General features: G+C 43.1%; 2 protein-coding genes across 2 annotated transcripts in view; both read left to right on the plus strand.

Moving 5' to 3' along the window:
- The window catches only part of LOC132405161 (NADH-quinone oxidoreductase subunit I 2-like), a 212667-nt gene extending 197949 nt beyond the window's left edge, over positions 1–14718 (plus strand). Inside the window, exon 4 of the mRNA XM_059989885.1 lies at positions 14676–14718. The gene's annotated coding sequence lies outside the window, so the exon portion shown is untranslated. The remainder of the gene's footprint in view (positions 1–14675) is intronic.
- The window catches only part of LOC132398629 (arf-GAP with GTPase, ANK repeat and PH domain-containing protein 3-like), a 501357-nt gene that overhangs the window by 94214 nt on the left and 390048 nt on the right, over positions 1–17095 (plus strand). The window lies entirely within an intron of this gene.

Genomic DNA, 17095 nt, shown 5'->3' on the forward strand with positions numbered 1-17095 from the left:
AAGGCTGCTTTTGACAACATTTGACTGAGTATGGCATCGAGAAAAGTCTAAAGGTTTGAGTTAGTCCACCAACTGGCATAGTGATACCAAAATAAGGTAGTTTAGGTTGAATGGAGGTCAATTACCACACTTCTCCTCTCCTTCACCCCTTTTTAACTCCCTAATGAGGAATTGTCCAGCTTTTTCATGTGGAGCTGTGAGTGAACAAGACAGAATGAACAGTAATGGTCTTCAGTGGATGAGGATTGCAAGAAGTAAATCTTTAAAATAACTAATTCTGCCGAAGGATTTTATATTCAAACCCTTTGGATCTAATTATATGCATACTTAGCAACCAGTCACACAGCTTTTATTAACAGTTTCATATGCTACTGAAACACAATAGTACCTTTTTGCTGATTAAAAATCACTCTCCTCCCCTTTGTTTCTCTTGAGGCATTCTTGGATATGTTACTTCAGCTGAAAGAAGGAGCGATACACGTTCTGCAACTAGTGGTCCTGAATGATCCATTGGACACCTCTTACTCAGAGGCACTGATCATTACGTGGTTCAGGTGACCAAGATCATTCTGTGTGGAGGTTTCAGGTCTAAAGTCTTGCTCTGGTATGAAATTAAAATCTGACCTGATTCGACTTGACTAGCCAATCTGAATCTGACCCCGCCCTTAGTGAAAAATGTTGAGATGATCTGTTTTTGGGTGCTGCTGTTTGAGAGAGGCTTTAATGTATAATTGCAGGAAATCTATTTTGATCCATTGATGCTTATACTGTGGTCAGAGATCCCTTCCTGTAATCTACAATCAATTCCTTGGTTTTACTGATGTTGTGCAAGATTTGTGTTGTGACAGCACTCAACCAACTGATCTTTCTCAGTCCTGTATGTCTCCTTGTCACCATCTGAGATTGTCAGTAACAGTAGTGTCATTGATGAATTTATAGATGGCATTTAATTGTGTTTGAGTCTTTATTTTGTCCACTGCTCTGCTATCTCTGCAACTCAGAATATGTTTGATTTCTAACTTTTCCAAATGCTGCTAATTGGTTGTTGACCTGAAATATTAACTTTGCCTTTGCCTGACTTCACCCCGATATTCTCTTTTCTTCCCCTCCCATTGGGCAGAAGATGCAAATGCCTGAAAAGCATGCACCACTAGGCTGAAGGACATCTTCTACCTGAAGCAACACACTCAAAATGCTGAAGGAACTCAGCAGGTCAGGCAGCATCTTCGGAAAAGAGTAAACAGATACATTTCAGGCCAAGACCCTTCATCAGGACTGGAAAGAAAGAGAAGTCAGAGTAAGAAGGTGTGGGGAGGGGAGGAAGAAGTACAAAGTAATAAGTGAAATGGGGGAGGGGTGAAGAAAGGATCTGGGAAGTTGATTGGTGATTGAGGTAAAGGGCTGGAGACGGATGAATCTGATGGGATGGGACAGAAGACCTCTCATCTTTGTGATGGCTTCTACCCAGTTGTTATGATGTTGAATGGTACCTTAGTATAACAAGATGTATTTTTGACCTGGAAATCCACCTTATTATGACTTTGTTCATTATTGCCTGCAGTACAATTTTTCTGCAACTGCAGCACTTTATTCTGCATTCTATCATTGTTCTCCCTTGTACTACATCAATGCATCAGTATGATTTGTATGAACAGTCTGCACAACAAGTTTTTCACTGCACTTCAGTACATATGACAGTAATAAACAGTTTACTTGTTGGAAACATGGTAATAAATCCCAGATACCAACATGGTATAAATCCCAGATTTATAACTTCTGCAGTATTTTTGTTTCTTCATAACCTGTTTCCGTTACTGGTCGAGTAATCCTAAATAGAAACTGAAAGTGCTGGAAATATTCAGCTGTTAGGAAGCTTCTGTTGGAGTGGGAAACAACATTACCACTTCACATTTGTGACACCTTGCAGTTGTAGCATTTTGCTTTGGTCACTGATCCAGTAATTCTGATTCAAACACCATACCGGCTGTGGGATTTAAGTTCAGCCAATTAATTAAATCTGGAATAAACAGCTCGTCTCAATAATGGAAACCATAATTGTCAGCCAAATTATCATGAAACCTCATCTGTTTCACTAATAAGGGAAGGAAATCTGCCATCCCATTTTGACTGAATTAGGAACCCCCATCAATGTGGTTGCCTGCTCACTGGCCTCTGAAATGGCTGTGCGATCTGTACAGTTCCTGTGCAGTTTGGCATGTGCAATAAATGTCAGCCTTGTCAGCAGCCCACACTTCTTGTGAATGCATTAAAAATAAAAGCTGCTGGAGAAAATGATAGTAGTGATTCCAACCTGAGGTTTCCTAAATGAAAGATGATGGTTTTGTACCTTTTCTTTATTGTAACAATGTCAGAGACTGAGGTGTGTGTACAAGTGATGAAGAATTCATGTGACAAGCTGCTGTACAGGTGCTTTATAGAGTGCTCACCCAACCTGGATGGGCCAGCTTGATATAGAGAAGGCAACTTTTGTGAACAGCGAATGCACTAAATTGTGAAAGTATCAGTATATTTTGATACTGATCATTTCAGATTCATTTATTTATCACAAGTACGGTACATTGAAGCATACCAAAATAACCTAAGGATGTGCTGAGGCAACCTGCAAGGGTTGCCACATATTCTGGTGCTAACATAGCATGCACACAATATTCAGCAGAGTACAAGCAACAACAAAAAACAGCAAAATAAGTTAATTTCCTCCTTCCTACACAGTCTTTCACACACACAGGCCTCCAACACTGGGACAAGCTGCCTTTGTTCTTCCAAGCCTCCTGTGGACTCGTGGACGGGAACACATGCAGACATCAGGCCTCCGACTTCTCTAGTGTACACACAAGGCATCAAGCCTTCTGATGTACGTGTTTCATATGGACCATGTCTGTGTAAGAGTGGGAAGGGACAGGTGTTGTATCTTTAATATGTGAATAGTGCTGTGGGATGGGGAGTGTCAGTACATTAGTGAAGAATGAACCAAAGTATAGCAGAAGGGATGTCCCAATGGTATGGGGAAGGAGAAAGGAAAATAACAGGTTGACAAAGACACCTAGAGTTCCTTTCTGAATCCTGCCTACACCTTTACAGGATCCTGTTTGAAACAACCTTTCTGAGCTTATGAACTTCTGCTTTGCATTTACTTTCTGGTTTGGGTTCAATATTTTTATGGCTGTTTTGTGAAACGATTTAAGTTCATACTTTACATTAGAGGTGCAGTATAAATAATCTTTTATGAGCTAGTTTTTCATGGAGATAAATTTAGTCATCAGTGGTCTGGGCTGTGAAGAGCTTGGTGTGAGCTGGCTGTGATTATGTAAAATTCTTTCTGTAGTGGCTGCAGCAAATCATTACAATTAAGGTCTGAACATAAATCTGTACAATTAGTGCAATAGACAGAAAAATGAGCAGGCATGTCAATTTCTTCTTGTCAATTGTAATTAAAGATGCTAAGGATTGCTGCTCTTTCTGCCTTGTTTCCTCAGTGCGAATAACATGATTTAAATGATTTTAGAATTATAAGAGGCTTTTGAATTTTAGTTTCATATAGTTGAACAGCATAGAAGTGAGTCCTTCGACCCACCACATTAATGATGACCTATTTGCCTATCTGTGTTCATCCAATTTGACTGGTTTAAGTCCATGTTCTGTCATGCCTTCCCTATTTAAGTATTTGTGTTCATGCCTCCTAAGCATGTATTGAATTCTACTGCTTTCTATATGGCCAGTTCCAGATACCAGTCACTGTGTGACAAAAAAAGCTTGCACTTCAGGTCCCTTTTAAAGCTCCTGCCTCTCACCTTAAACCTTGTTTTTAATATCCTTAGCATGGGGGAAAATATTTTGACTATCTTCTCCATTTATGCCTGTCATAATCTCAAGATACTTTGTTAGGTCACCTCTTGGATTTCTTTGCTCTTAGGGAAACAAGATCAGTCTATCCAATCACCTATAAGTGAAACCCTTGATTCCAGGCAATATGATGATGAATCGCTGCCATTTTTAGTTGATACGTTCTGTTGGTATTTGACATCCCAGAATGCATTATTTCACACTGTCTGGATTAAATTCCGTTTTCTTTTGTTTCACCTAACTTTTCAACTGATCAATGCACTCGATATCCTTTAAGACCCCAGTTGTATGATGGAGAGTGTATTGAGTGGCTGCATTACAGCCTGGTGTGGAAACACGGATGCCCTTAAATGGAAGTTCCAATAATAAAAAAAGGTAGTGGATTTGGCCCAGTCCATCATGGCTAAAACATTAAAACCAGAGCAGAAGTAGGGCATTTGGCCCATCCAGTCTGTTCTGCCATTCAGTCATGGGCTGATCCAATCCTTCCAGTCATCCCTGCTCCCCTGCTTTCACCCCACATATCCTTTGATGCCCTGGCTAATCAACCCTCCTCACTATCAAGCACATCTACACAAGAGTTGTCACCAAGCTGTTCTCACAGCCTATATATGCTCATGGGTCATCTCATGTTCTCAACATTTATTATTTATTGCTTATTTATGTATTATTATTATTTTTTTTTGTATTTGTGTAGTTTACTGTTTTTTGCACACTGGTTGTCCTGCCCTGTTGGTACAGTCCATTGTTGATTTTGTTACAATTATTGGAGTTATTGAGTATGGCAGCAAGAAAATTAAACTCAAAGGTTTTATGTGGTGACGTAAGAGTTTTGATAATAAATTTACTTTCAACAATCGTCTTTGCTATCTGCTAATCTTATAATAGTTTGAACACTTTGTAAGCTGTCCACTTAAATTCTTACCAGTCATTTATTTATGTGACAAAGAACAAAGGTCCCAGTAGTACAAAACTGCTCATACATTTCAGCTCGGAAAAATATGTGTTGTCCATGGCCCTGTGCCTCCTAACACCAAGCCAATATTGGATCCAGTTTGTTGATATAGTTTGCATTCTTTGTGCCTTTTAGACCAGCCTGCCATGCAAGGCTGTCAAAAGTCTTGCTAAATCACATCTCCTGTTCCGTTTTCTTAATGATTTTAAAATTTCAATAAGGTATGATGGAATGTCTCAGTATTAGTATATCTGTGGTCACCTTTCTACCTTGATAGTTTCCTGCAATCACTCTTTTAAAGGTTCCAAATCTTTTTATGCTTTTGAGCCTTACCATGGACCCCAGGTTGGAAACTCCTCCTTCAGTAGGATGTTCCAAAATGTGTTGCATAAGGCTGCATTCTACTCTGGAAGCTACCTATGAATGCATTAGATTGTGAGAGGGTATGTTAAGATAGATGCTGAGAGATTATTTCCCAGGCTGGAGGAAAGTAGGAGGAGGGGCTTAACTTCAGAATAAGGGGTTTCCCATTTAAGACATGCAAATTACTCTGAATGTTTGTTAACTACTTGAGCTTGGTTTCATGGATGCTGATCAACTGGCTGGAGGGTTCACTGAGATCTTTAACCTCTTGCTTTGGCGGTCTGAGGTATGCACCTGCTTCAAGCAGACTTCAATTATACTGGTACCCAAGAACATGGTGACCTGTCTCAAACTGTTGTCCAATAGCATTTACATCCACAGTAATGAAATGTTTTGAGAGGCTGGTAATGAAACATATCAACTCCTGCCTGAGAAATGACTTGCATCGCTCCATTTTACCTACTGGAGCAACAGGTGCCATCTGATTGGCTCTTCAATCAATCGTGGAGCACCTGGACAGCAAACTACAGCTCAACATTCAATACCATCATCCCCTCAAAACCAGTCAATGACCTTGACCTCAATACCTTCTTGTGCAATTGAATCCTTGATTTCCTCACTTGCACACTCCAGTCAGTTGGGATTGACAGCATCTCCTCCACGATCTCCATAAGATGTGTGCTTAGCCCCCTGCTCTACTCGCTTTGCACTTAGGTCTGTGTGGCATACAGGGAGGAAATTGAAAATCTGGCCATAGCAACAACCTTTTAATGTCAGCAAGACCAAGAAGCTGATTATTGATTTCAGGAGAAAGAAAACTGTCCTTATGACAGTCCTCATCGGAGGATTGGAGATGGACTGGGTCAGCAACTTTAAATTCCTCTGTGTTATTGTTCAGAGGATCTGATCTAGGTCCAGCACGTAAGTGCAATTCAAAGAAAGCATAGCAGTGCCTCTACTTTCTTGGGAGTATGAGAAGATTTGGGATGACGTCTACAACTTTGACAAAATTCTAGAGGTGTAGTGAAATGTATATTGACTGGCTGTAAAAAAAGTAGTGGATACAGCCCAGTTCATCACAGGTAAAGCCCTCCCCACCATTGAGCACGTCTACATGAAACTATCGCAGGAAAGCTACATCCATCATTAGGGACCTCCACCACCCATGTCACGCTCTCGCTGCTGCCATTGGGTAGAAATCAAAATCAAATCAAGCTTAATTATCATTCAAGTAAAGGTTCATAATATACATTGAAAGTAGTAAGAGAGAAAAAAAACACACGTTATTACACAAGAAACTGCAAGTCCATGAGTGACAAGCAAGTTGATGGTACAGCTCTCAGAAATTCAGCCTGTCATTCCACCAATTGAACACTGGAGGGCAGCACTGACAGAAGAGGCCAGCTCCTAACTGAACACGGACTCGTTGCTATATTCCCTCCAGTGTCTTCTCACTTGGACTGCAGTAGCAGGAAAGCCAATGGCTTGAGGCCTAGCCATGCTGCTGCCTGGCTCACCACCAAACAAGGGAAACAGGCCTGTGGTGTCTTGCATTAACAATGTTCAGCAGGATCTTGTGATTGCAAGAGAAAAGTCCAAGACAGTCACTCATGGTTATACTGCATGCTGCTTTCGTGCACCAACTCTGATATCTTTGAGTAGCAGGCAGCAACTTGGTTTGCGCTCAGGTCAGCTCCTCCAAACCTTCTCCAGCCCGAGCGCTGGCCCATCCTTCTCTGACTCACCTGTTGGCTCCTTCAATTCAAACAATGAGTGGCTCACTGATGAGGTAGACCTTCTGTACCCATTGTTCTTGGAGTCCAATATAGTAGTACAATAATTTTTTTTAAAAGTATTTTAAAAAGAAAAGTGCATCTTTGGATGGACCCTGAGAAGGTACAGGAGTCTCAGGACTCACAACACCAGGTTCAGGAACAGTTACTGCTACTCAACCATCAGGCTCTTGAAGCAAAGAGGATAACTTCACTAAATGTCACTTGCCCCATTATTGAAATGTTTCCACAACCTGTTGACTCAATCCCAAGAACTCTTTATCTCATGTTCTAGATATTTATTGCTTCTTTATTTATTATTTTTACTTTCATTTTGTATTTGCACAGTTTGTTGTCTTTTGCGCTCTGGTTGTATGTCTAAGATAGTGTGGTCTTACATTGATCCTGTTATGCATATCATTCTATGGATTTATTGAGTATGTCTGCAAGAAAATTAATATCGGGGTTGAAGATTGTTCAAAAGTTAACTTATTACCAAAGTATACAACTCTGAGATTCTTCAGTTCTCTGGTTAGCCATGAAACCAAGAAGGAAAAGAAAGGCAACACGATCATTAACCCGTAAATCCCATGTCCCTGTGGGGAAAAAAAAACAAAACTGAACAGGCACATCAACCCTTAAATCCCTGCTCCTGCACAAAAAACGAGCAAAATGGATCTGGCACATCAACCTCCAAATCCTCCTCCCTGCACGAAAAAACTGAACAAAACGATCTGGCACATCTGACCCCCAAATCCCTTTCCCCCCCCCAAATCCCTCTCCCCCACCAAATCCCTCTCCCCCCCAAATCCTTCTCCCCCCCCAAATCCCTCTCCCCCCCAAATCCCTCTCCCCCCCAAATCCCTCTCCCCCCCAAATCCCTCCCCCCCCAAATCCCTCCCCCCCCAAATCCCTCTCCCCCCAAATCCCTCTCCCCCCCAAATCCCTCTCCCCCCAAATCCCTCTCCCCCCCAAATCCCTCTCCCCCCCCAAATCCCTCTCCCCCCCAAATCCCTCTCCCCCCAAATCCCTCTCCCCCCAAATCCCTCTCCCCCCAAATCCCTCCCCCCCAAATCCCTCTCCCCCAAATCCCTCTCCCCCAAATCCCTCTCCCCCCAAATCCCTCTTCCCCCCAATCCCTCTTCCCCCCCAATCCCTCTTCCCCAATCCCTCTTCCCCCCAATCCCTCTTCCCCAATCCCTCTTCCCCAATCCCTCTTCCCCAATCCCTCTTCCCCCAATCCCTCTTCCCCAATCCCTCTTCCCCAATCCCTCTTCCCCAATCCCTCTTCCCCAATCCCTCTTCCCCAATCCCTCTTCCCCAATCCCTCTTCCCCAATCCCTCTTCCCCAATCCCTCTTCCCCCAATCCCTCTTCCCCCCAAATCCCTCTTCCCCCCCAAATCCCTCTTCCCCCCAAATCCCTCTCCTCCCCAAAATCCCTCCCCCCAAATCCCTCTTCCCCCAATCCTTCCCCAATCCCTCTTCCCCCCCAAATCCCTCTTCCCCCCCAAATCCCTCTTCCCCCCCAAATCCCTCTTTCCCCCAAATCCCTCTTCCCCCCAAATCCCTCTTCCCCCCAAATCCCTCTTCCCCCAAATCCCTCTTCCCCCCAAATCCCTCTTCCCCCAAATCCCTCTTCCCCCAAATCCCTCTTCCCCTCAAATCCCTCTTCCCCCCAAATCCCTCTCCCCCCCAAATCCCTCTTCCCCCCCAAATCCCTCTTCCCCCCCAAATCCCTCTCCCCCCCAAATCCCTCTCCCCCCAAATCCCTCTCCCCCCAAATCCCTCTCCCCCCCCAAATCCCTCTCCCCCACCAAATCCCTCTCCCCCCCAAATCCTTCTCCCCCCCAAATCCCTCTCCCCCCAAATCCCTCTCCCCCCAAATTCCTCTCCCCCCAAATCCTCCCCCCCAAATCCCTCTCCCCCCAAATCCCTCTCCCCCCAAATCCCTCTCCCCCCAAATCCCTCTCCCCCCCAAATCCCTCTCCCCCCCAAATCCCTCTCCCCCCCAAATCCCTCTCCCCCCCAAATCCCTCTCCCCCCCAAATCCCTCTCCCCCCAAATCCCTCTCCCCCCCAAATCCCTCTCCCCCCAAATCCCTCTCCCCCCAAATCCCTCCCCCCCAAATCCCTCCCCCCCAAATCCCTCTCCCCCCAAATCCCTCTCCCCCCAAATCCCTCTCCCCCCAAATCCCTCTCCCAAAAAATCCCTCTCCCCCCAAATCCCTCTTCCCCCAATCCCTCTTCCCCCCAAATCCCTCTTCCCCCAATCCCTCTTCCCCCCAATCCCTCTTCCCCAATCCCTCTTCCCCCAATCCCTCTTCCCCCAATCCCTCTTCCCCCAATCCCTCTTCCCCCAATCCCTCTTCCCCCAATCCCTCTTCCCCCAATCCCTCTTCCCCCAATCCCTCTTCCCCAATCCCTCTTCCCCCCAATCCCTCTTCCCCCCCAAATCCCTCTTCCCCCCCCCAAATCCCTCTTCCCCCACACAAAAAAACCATCAAAACTGATTAGGCACATCACCCTCCAAATCCCCCTCCCAGCACGAAGAGAAACCAAGAAGATTGGGTGAGAAAACACAGAAAACAATAGAAATGGTGAGAAAACTATAAGACTGGAGGAAAAAGAGTCTATATTCCAAGTCCACATCCAAAACGCATCCTGCAGCCTGCCCACTAGGAGGGTTCGTTCATACTGCCTCTGCCTCTCAGAATCCTCACGGAGACAGCAGAGCGCTGGATCACCCAAATGGTCTCCAAGCATCAGCACTTGCCTCTGTTTCAATTGCCCTTGTTGCTTTAATCAGTAAATAATGGTAGCTATAATCAGTGAAATTAGGTCAAACATCAGTTTATGGGCCATCCTACAGCCTTTTCGCCACTGTCTCTCATGCAGCCTCTGCCTCCCGAAATCCTTTTGGAGATTGCAGAGTGCTGAAGCACCAAATCAACCTCCTTGTATTCCGTCTGGGTACCTTCTGACCTGATGGGATGAATATCGATTTCTTGAACTTCTGGTAATGCACCCCCTCCACCCCTCACCATTCCCTATCTCCTTTTCATTCTCTTACCTTATCTCCTTGCCTACCCATCGCCTCCCTCTGATGCTCCTCCCCCTTTTTATTTCTTGCATGACCTTCTGTTCTCTCCTATCGGACTCTCCCCTTCTCCAGCCCTCTTTCATCAATCAACTTCCTAGCTCTTTACTTCATCCCTCCCCTTCCTGGTTTTATCTATCACTTGGTGTTTCTCTCTTCCATCACCCATCTTTTAAATCTACTCATCTTTTTTCTCCAGTCATGCTGAGGGGACTCTGCCTGAAAAGTCGACTGTACTTTTTCCCATAGATGCTGCCTGGCTTGCTGAGTTCCTCCAGCATTTCGTGTGTGTTGTCCAAACTGCAAAATACATGATCCAACACATACAAGATGACAAACAAGTGTAAAGGGCATAGAAGTTGTGGAAAAGATGGTTGCATGATCTATGCAGAAGATGTTGACCAGAGGAAAGTTTTATGCAGGCACCAGCTTGACTGGAAAGGTCAGATGGTGACAGATATGTTCTTTGATAAAAAGTTTACTTTGAACTTCTGAACTTTGGATGACTGTGGTTCCCTTCTTGCTGCACAATCTGTTTGCAGTGGGTGAGTTAGTGTTGCAGTGGTTATGTGGGATGACTGTTTCAATGTTGGGAACAGCAAATCATGGACAGACTGAGAACAGATCCTGTTGCCTTCTGATCTGCAAGGACCCCCTACTGAATGACTGTTCTGTCTGAGTGACATCTTGTAAGTAAATTATCAATGGGAAATGAATGTCAATTTGCACATCACCAGCAGTTCTTTTAAGCACAAGAGCATTAAATAATATTAAAAAACAAGATAAGGTCGCTCAGTCTCTAGAGTCTTCTCAGGCATTCAGTAAGCTCATGGCTGATCTACTCATTCTCAACACCACTCTCTGGCTCTTCTCATGTCTCTCAACTCCCTCACCATTTCAACATCTGTCTATCTCCCCTTTGAATATACTGGTGACTCAATCTCCATTCTCTCGGGGAGAAAATCCCAAAGTCCCATGATACCCAAGTGAAGAAATTCCTCCTCATCTCCTTCTGAAAAGGACACACCCTTATCTAGAGAACGCTCTAGGGCAGGGGTCGGCAACGTTTACCACTGAAAGAGCCAATATGGACCCATTTCCCACAGAAAAGAAAACACTGGGAGCCACAAAACCTGTTTGACATTTAAAATGAAGTAACACTGCATACAACGGTATTTTTGCCTTTATGCTATGTATAAACAAACTATAATGTGTTGCATTTATGAAATTGATGAACTCCTGCAGAGAAAACAAAATTACATTTCTGCATGCAACAAAAACATTTTGAACTCCGAAAAAAAGACGTTGGGTTGAAGGTTGCTCCATCAGTAGCCTACCTTGGATCGAAGAATTAAAAGAAAGCGTGCACTGGCGGGTGTCAGGCATTGGCAGTGGTGATGTATATTAACAGCGATAAAAAAACACGTTGTAGTGGTGTAGCGCTACACGCAGCGCTAAAATAAAGACACTGCAGTCAAAGGTAACTTTATTCGAACTAAACAGCCTTGCTTTAAAGCCTCCCTCAACCCATCCCCGTGGGCGTGGATGCTCCAAAAGACACGTACTCACAAACCCCCGTAGGCTATCTCCCTTAGCCGGAACGGTGGCTAATTGTGAGCTGGTTCGGATGTGCCAGGAAATGGGGTCTCCACAACGTTTTTAGATTGTACAAGATCACCATAATCTTCAAATTTGGAATTACATTTCAAAAACTAACAAACCACGGGGAGCCGCAGCACAGAGATGAAAGAGCCGCGGGTTGCCGACCCTTGCTCTAGGGGAAGCATTCTGGCACCATATCCCTATTAACTCCTTCTGCCCCCCCTGTTCCCCCCCCCCCCCCGTCCCCAATATTATATGCATTGATATGTTTACATTAAATGATGTAAACAAATGTAAACTCTATAACCATGTAATAGAGCAGCTGGCCTTTTCACATTTGATTTGAATCTTCTGTATTACCATAAAAACTGCTGTTAAATTTCCTCTTAATTTTAAATCAGGTTTTGCATAAATTCCATTAGCTGTCCTGCTGTGCACTTAATAGGCTGTGAATTAACCATCAAATGCAGCCTTCCCTATCTAGTCAGATGGACCTGCAAATCAGCTACTAAATGTTTCAAAGAATCTAGAGTGCAGCCTTCCCAAACTGCTTTGAAATCTTGAAAAGTAAAATCCAACCGATGCAAGAAAGATGAAGTGATAGAAAATGCAGGAGGCGTTAATCAGGTCAGGCAGTTCTGCTGGTAGGTCATCGATCTGAAACATAATTCTGTTTTGCTCTCTCCAGAGGAATACTTCTAGCAACCCGTGCCTTTACTTTCAAACCGCCTCTCCACGTCTGCTTGGTGGGTTGTTCTGCCAGTTGTTGTTAGTCTTGGTTTCTAGGACATCAACACCTGGATGTAATAGTATAACCATCATCCTGAGAACAATCATTAACACTCCAATATTGAATTATTTCTGACATGTTGACATTTTTTGGTACCATCAATTATTGCACTGCTTAACGTTCAGGGACATTTCCAGTCAGTGAAAAGGGGGAGATGAAAGTTGTAATAGAGAAATAGTTATTTTGCCAATTGCACCTATACTGGGTCACAGAGCAATCCCGGTCCCATAAATTTCCCCTGTTGTGTATCTTTTTCTTATTCCTATCAACTTCCCTCAGGTTCACCACTCACCTATACACTATGAACAATTCAGAGTAGCCAATTAATCAGAATTAGGTTTATTATCACTGACATATGTTGGGAAATTTGTTGCTTTGCAGCAAGAAAAATAAATAAATAGTGCAAAAACAGAATAATGAAGGATATTCAGGGACCATTCAGGAATCTGTTGGTGGAGGAGAAGAAACTGTTCTTAAAATATTGAGTGCGGGTCTTTAGGCTTCTGAACTTCATCCCTAAATCCATACACATCTTTGAGCTGCAGAGAAAGGCAGAGCATCTGGGGGAAGTCCACGTGGTTGCAGTATTAACTCTGTACCGATAAGATTGAAGGTCAGGAGTGAAATCAGGTTGATGAAACTGCTAGCTGTATAGTACAGTGTTAAATATAATGAGCTGCTGCCTGGTGCAGATCCGAACTGTCGCAGTCTATCTGTTGAAGGTAATAAAGTTGAGGTTGGGATTCCAAGGGGAGAGAATAGGATGATAAGGATAAGTGTGTTTCCAGATGATAACTGAAGGAACAGCAGTATATTTTAATGAAGGTCCTGATGAAAAGTCTCGATGCGAAACGTCAACTGTTTACTCTTTTCCATAGATGCTGCATGGCCTGCTGAGTTCCTCCAGCAGTTTGTGTGTGTTGCTTGGATTTCTAGCATCTGCAGATTTTCTTGTGTTTCTAATATATTTTCAGGCCTTGCTTGTGTGGCATGGAGGGAACCACCAGGTGGTGAAGTTTCAGTGCACTGTTACCCTCATTCTTCCAGGACCTAGAAAGTGAGGTACTGTTGCAGTAGGTGCTGCTGTGCCTTATGTAAACAGTTTTCATCTGCCCAGTACATTAAACGCTACATTTTTTTTCCCTGAGAGTATAAAGAATAAGAAGTAGTTGTAGTCCACGTGACCCTCACCATCTTGGAATGTTCTCCCTTTAATATGTTTATGGCTAATCATGTGTCTTGTTCATGTTTGCACCTAATCCTCCATTGCTGAGATGCCCTCAGTCCAAAAATCTATTGGTTTCTGTCTTAAATACACGATAACAAAGCAGCAAAAGCAGCTCACACTGAAAGAATTTCTCCTCCTCTCAATGAAGGGTGATTCTTTATCTATTGCAGGCCATACATTAGTTGATATCAACTCTCCTAGCCATAGATCACCAGCCATTCTTTTCACCAGTGAATGTTGGCAAAGGTTTCTCACTCACTTTTGAAGGACAATCCATTCATCGCAGGAATCAGTCTTATAAATATACACTGCTTTGACCCAAGAGCTGTTACACCAGGAGAACAGAACTATAAAAGTGTATTTCGGATGAATTTTCATCAAAGCCCTGTTCAGTCTCAGAAAGAATTCCTTATTTATGTATTCCAAGATGCTTGCAATAAACACCCACAACATTTGGCTTCCTAATTGCTTGTGTATCTGTATATCAACTTCTGTGAACAAGCACACAAATATTTCAGTGGACCCCAGCATTTATTCATACAAAAATGCAGTGTGAACTAGGCCCCTCAGCCCATCAGTTCTAAACCATCAACCACCAATTTACACTAATCCCATATTTTTAATTCTCCCCACATTCTTGTTAGCTCCCCCAGGTTCTACCACTCACTGCAGACTAGAAGTGATGATAGGGCAGCATAGCTGCCAGTATTTATTTAGCGATGCCTCCTATCTCAACCTATATAATGTTACATTATAACAAATTACAGTGCCAGTGACTTGGGTTCAATTCCACCACTGTCTGTAAGGGATCTGTATGTGACTGTGTGGGTTTCCTTCAGGTTCTCTGGTTTCCTTCCACATTTCAAAGACTTATGGTTACTTGGGTGTAATTAGGCAGCAGAGGTGCGTTGGGTGGAAGTGCCAGTTATCGTGCTGTATCTCTAAATTTAAAAAAAGTACTTTACAGTATTCAATTAATCAACCAATTTGTACTTCTTTGGAAGGTGGGAGAGAACCAGTGCAAACTCCTCACAGACAGCACCTGAGAAGGAGATTGAACACAGGTGTTTGGTGTTATCAGATAGCAGTGTAAGTATGACATACCCAGTTTTAATTGCCGTTTTAGAAAAATAGCTTTCCAACCTCTTCAAAGATTTTAGTCTCACATTTTTCCATTACATTTACGACATTGTTGCACTGTTGACTATTACTGTCCTTTTTTAGAATCTTTGGATTTCACAGTTGGCACTTTCAAACAAAAAAGCTATTTATCTGAGCCATAAGTAATGAATACCTGTGAATCCAGGTCTGTCCCTTGAAAACAACAAACTCATTACTGCTCTCTTAAAGTTCTGTGAGAACTGGGGGAGAGAGAGAGTCAGTTTCAACTGCAGATAAAGTGGGAAGATTGGAACAACAAAGGGATTATTCATGATACGGTGAGACCAAATGGATACATTTGGAGTTAGAGGCAGATTATGCTGCTTTGGCTGTGTAAAGTGTTCTAATAGGAGAGTTTTGGATGTGATGATGTGGCTAAAGGGGCAAACTGTGCTTGTAGAAAGAGAGGGGTGGAGCTGAGATCAGGGGTGACTGGCAGAAATGCCCAGTTCTGATACAGAAAGAGCAAGTTTTTGAAAATTGGAGAATTTGATATAATCTTTCCATACATATTACTGGCCCTTCTGAGTGCTTAGGGTATTTTCTATTCTTATTCTAGATTTCCAGCGTCTGTATTTATCATTTTATTAACAAACGAGAAAATTTGCAGATGCTGGAAATCCGAGCAATGCACACAAAATGCTGGAGGAACTCAGCAGGCCGGGCAACATCTATGGAAAAAAGTACAGTTGATGTTTTAGGCCAAAACCCTTTGGCAGGACTCATTTTATTCATGTTGCTTTATGTTTAATCAATCTACTATCTATGTAATGTGTTACCTTCAACCCTCAGAGCCTGTGTATTATGTAGCAGTTTCTTAAAGGGTACTTGATATGGTATTCACTGGTTTTCTCAACCTGTCCTGCTAGCTCTCTTTTAAATGTGTAAAACTTGACTTTCCTTTCAAGGTCCTTGGTTGATAAGCCAGACTCAACCATTTTCTAAGTACCTTGACTTAGTTGTCAAGATATTGTATATTACACGATAAAATATAGTACAGAACAACACAGGAACAAACCCTTCAGCCCACAATCTCTATGATGACCATGATTCCAATTTAAACTGCTTATCTATTTTTATTTATTTAGTGATTCCAGCCCTTTGAGCAACGTCACCTCAGTAACCTCCGACAAATGCAATTAACCCTAATCACACGATAATTCACAATGGCCAATTAACCTACCTGGTCCGTGTTTGGACTGTGGGAGGAAACCTGAGCACAGGGGAAAACATCCAAACCCCTTACAGGCAGTGCCGGAATTGAACTCTGAACTCCCTGAGATTAATAGCGTCATGCTAACCGCTACCTTAACTTGATGCCTGCACATGGATTACCTCCATCCCTTGTTTGTTCATCTGCCCGTCTAAATACCTCTTAAATATTGCTCTTGAGTCTGCTTACTGCACCCCCTCCCCGATCCCAGCATCTTGTTCCAGCAACTGAGGACCCCTTTTGTAAAAAAAAAATTCCTGGCTCTTAAATCTCCTTTAAATGTCCTCCTCTCAGGTTAAAACTAGCACTCAACCATTTGACATTTCCATCCTGGGAAAAAGAATCTAAATACCTACTCTTCTATGCTTCTGGTAATTTTATACACTTCTATCAGGTTTCCCCTCAGCCTCTGATGGTCCAGAGAAAGTAATCCCGAGTTTGTACAACCTCTCCTTATACCTAACAGATTTCAAGAGTCTTCCCAGTCCAAGAACAACCCTGACTTTTCAACACCACACCAGAACAACTGGCTGTAGCAAGCTTCATTCTCAAAGCCAAACCAACAAACTCTACCTGTCAGTGCTATAATACTCTGCCCAAGGTTTCAAATAAATTTCTCAGTGAATCCTTGGATTGAGGACATTCTGCCACCACTTAGAGAGGGTGCTGTGCTCATTGTGGCAAAGATCAAACAGTGAAGTTGCCCAAAGTAACAAAATTGCAACACTCAGCATAAAATAAAAAGCTGCAGGACCATTCTGTACACAGGAAAGCAACATCCAAACTCTTGTGGCAAAAGAAACGCATCAGCAGACCCTGCAACACAAGCCAGCCTCACAGATCTCAAACAGATTTAGATGCAATTAGGAAATAACAGCAGCAGCAAAAAAAGGACAGAAAATGTCAAACTATAGTCACAGGAATGCCTGCACTCAACTTCCCACAGCCCTGCTGCCTGAGGCAGAAGCACACTAGAGGTTCTCCTTCCACACTTCACCAGCATTCAGAGAACAAAAATAAATCTTTATATAAACAAGATGCACGGCACAG

This window comes from Hypanus sabinus, chromosome 1, assembly GCF_030144855.1.
Source record: "Hypanus sabinus isolate sHypSab1 chromosome 1, sHypSab1.hap1, whole genome shotgun sequence".
In the NCBI taxonomy this organism is placed as follows: domain Eukaryota; kingdom Metazoa; phylum Chordata; class Chondrichthyes; order Myliobatiformes; family Dasyatidae; genus Hypanus; species Hypanus sabinus.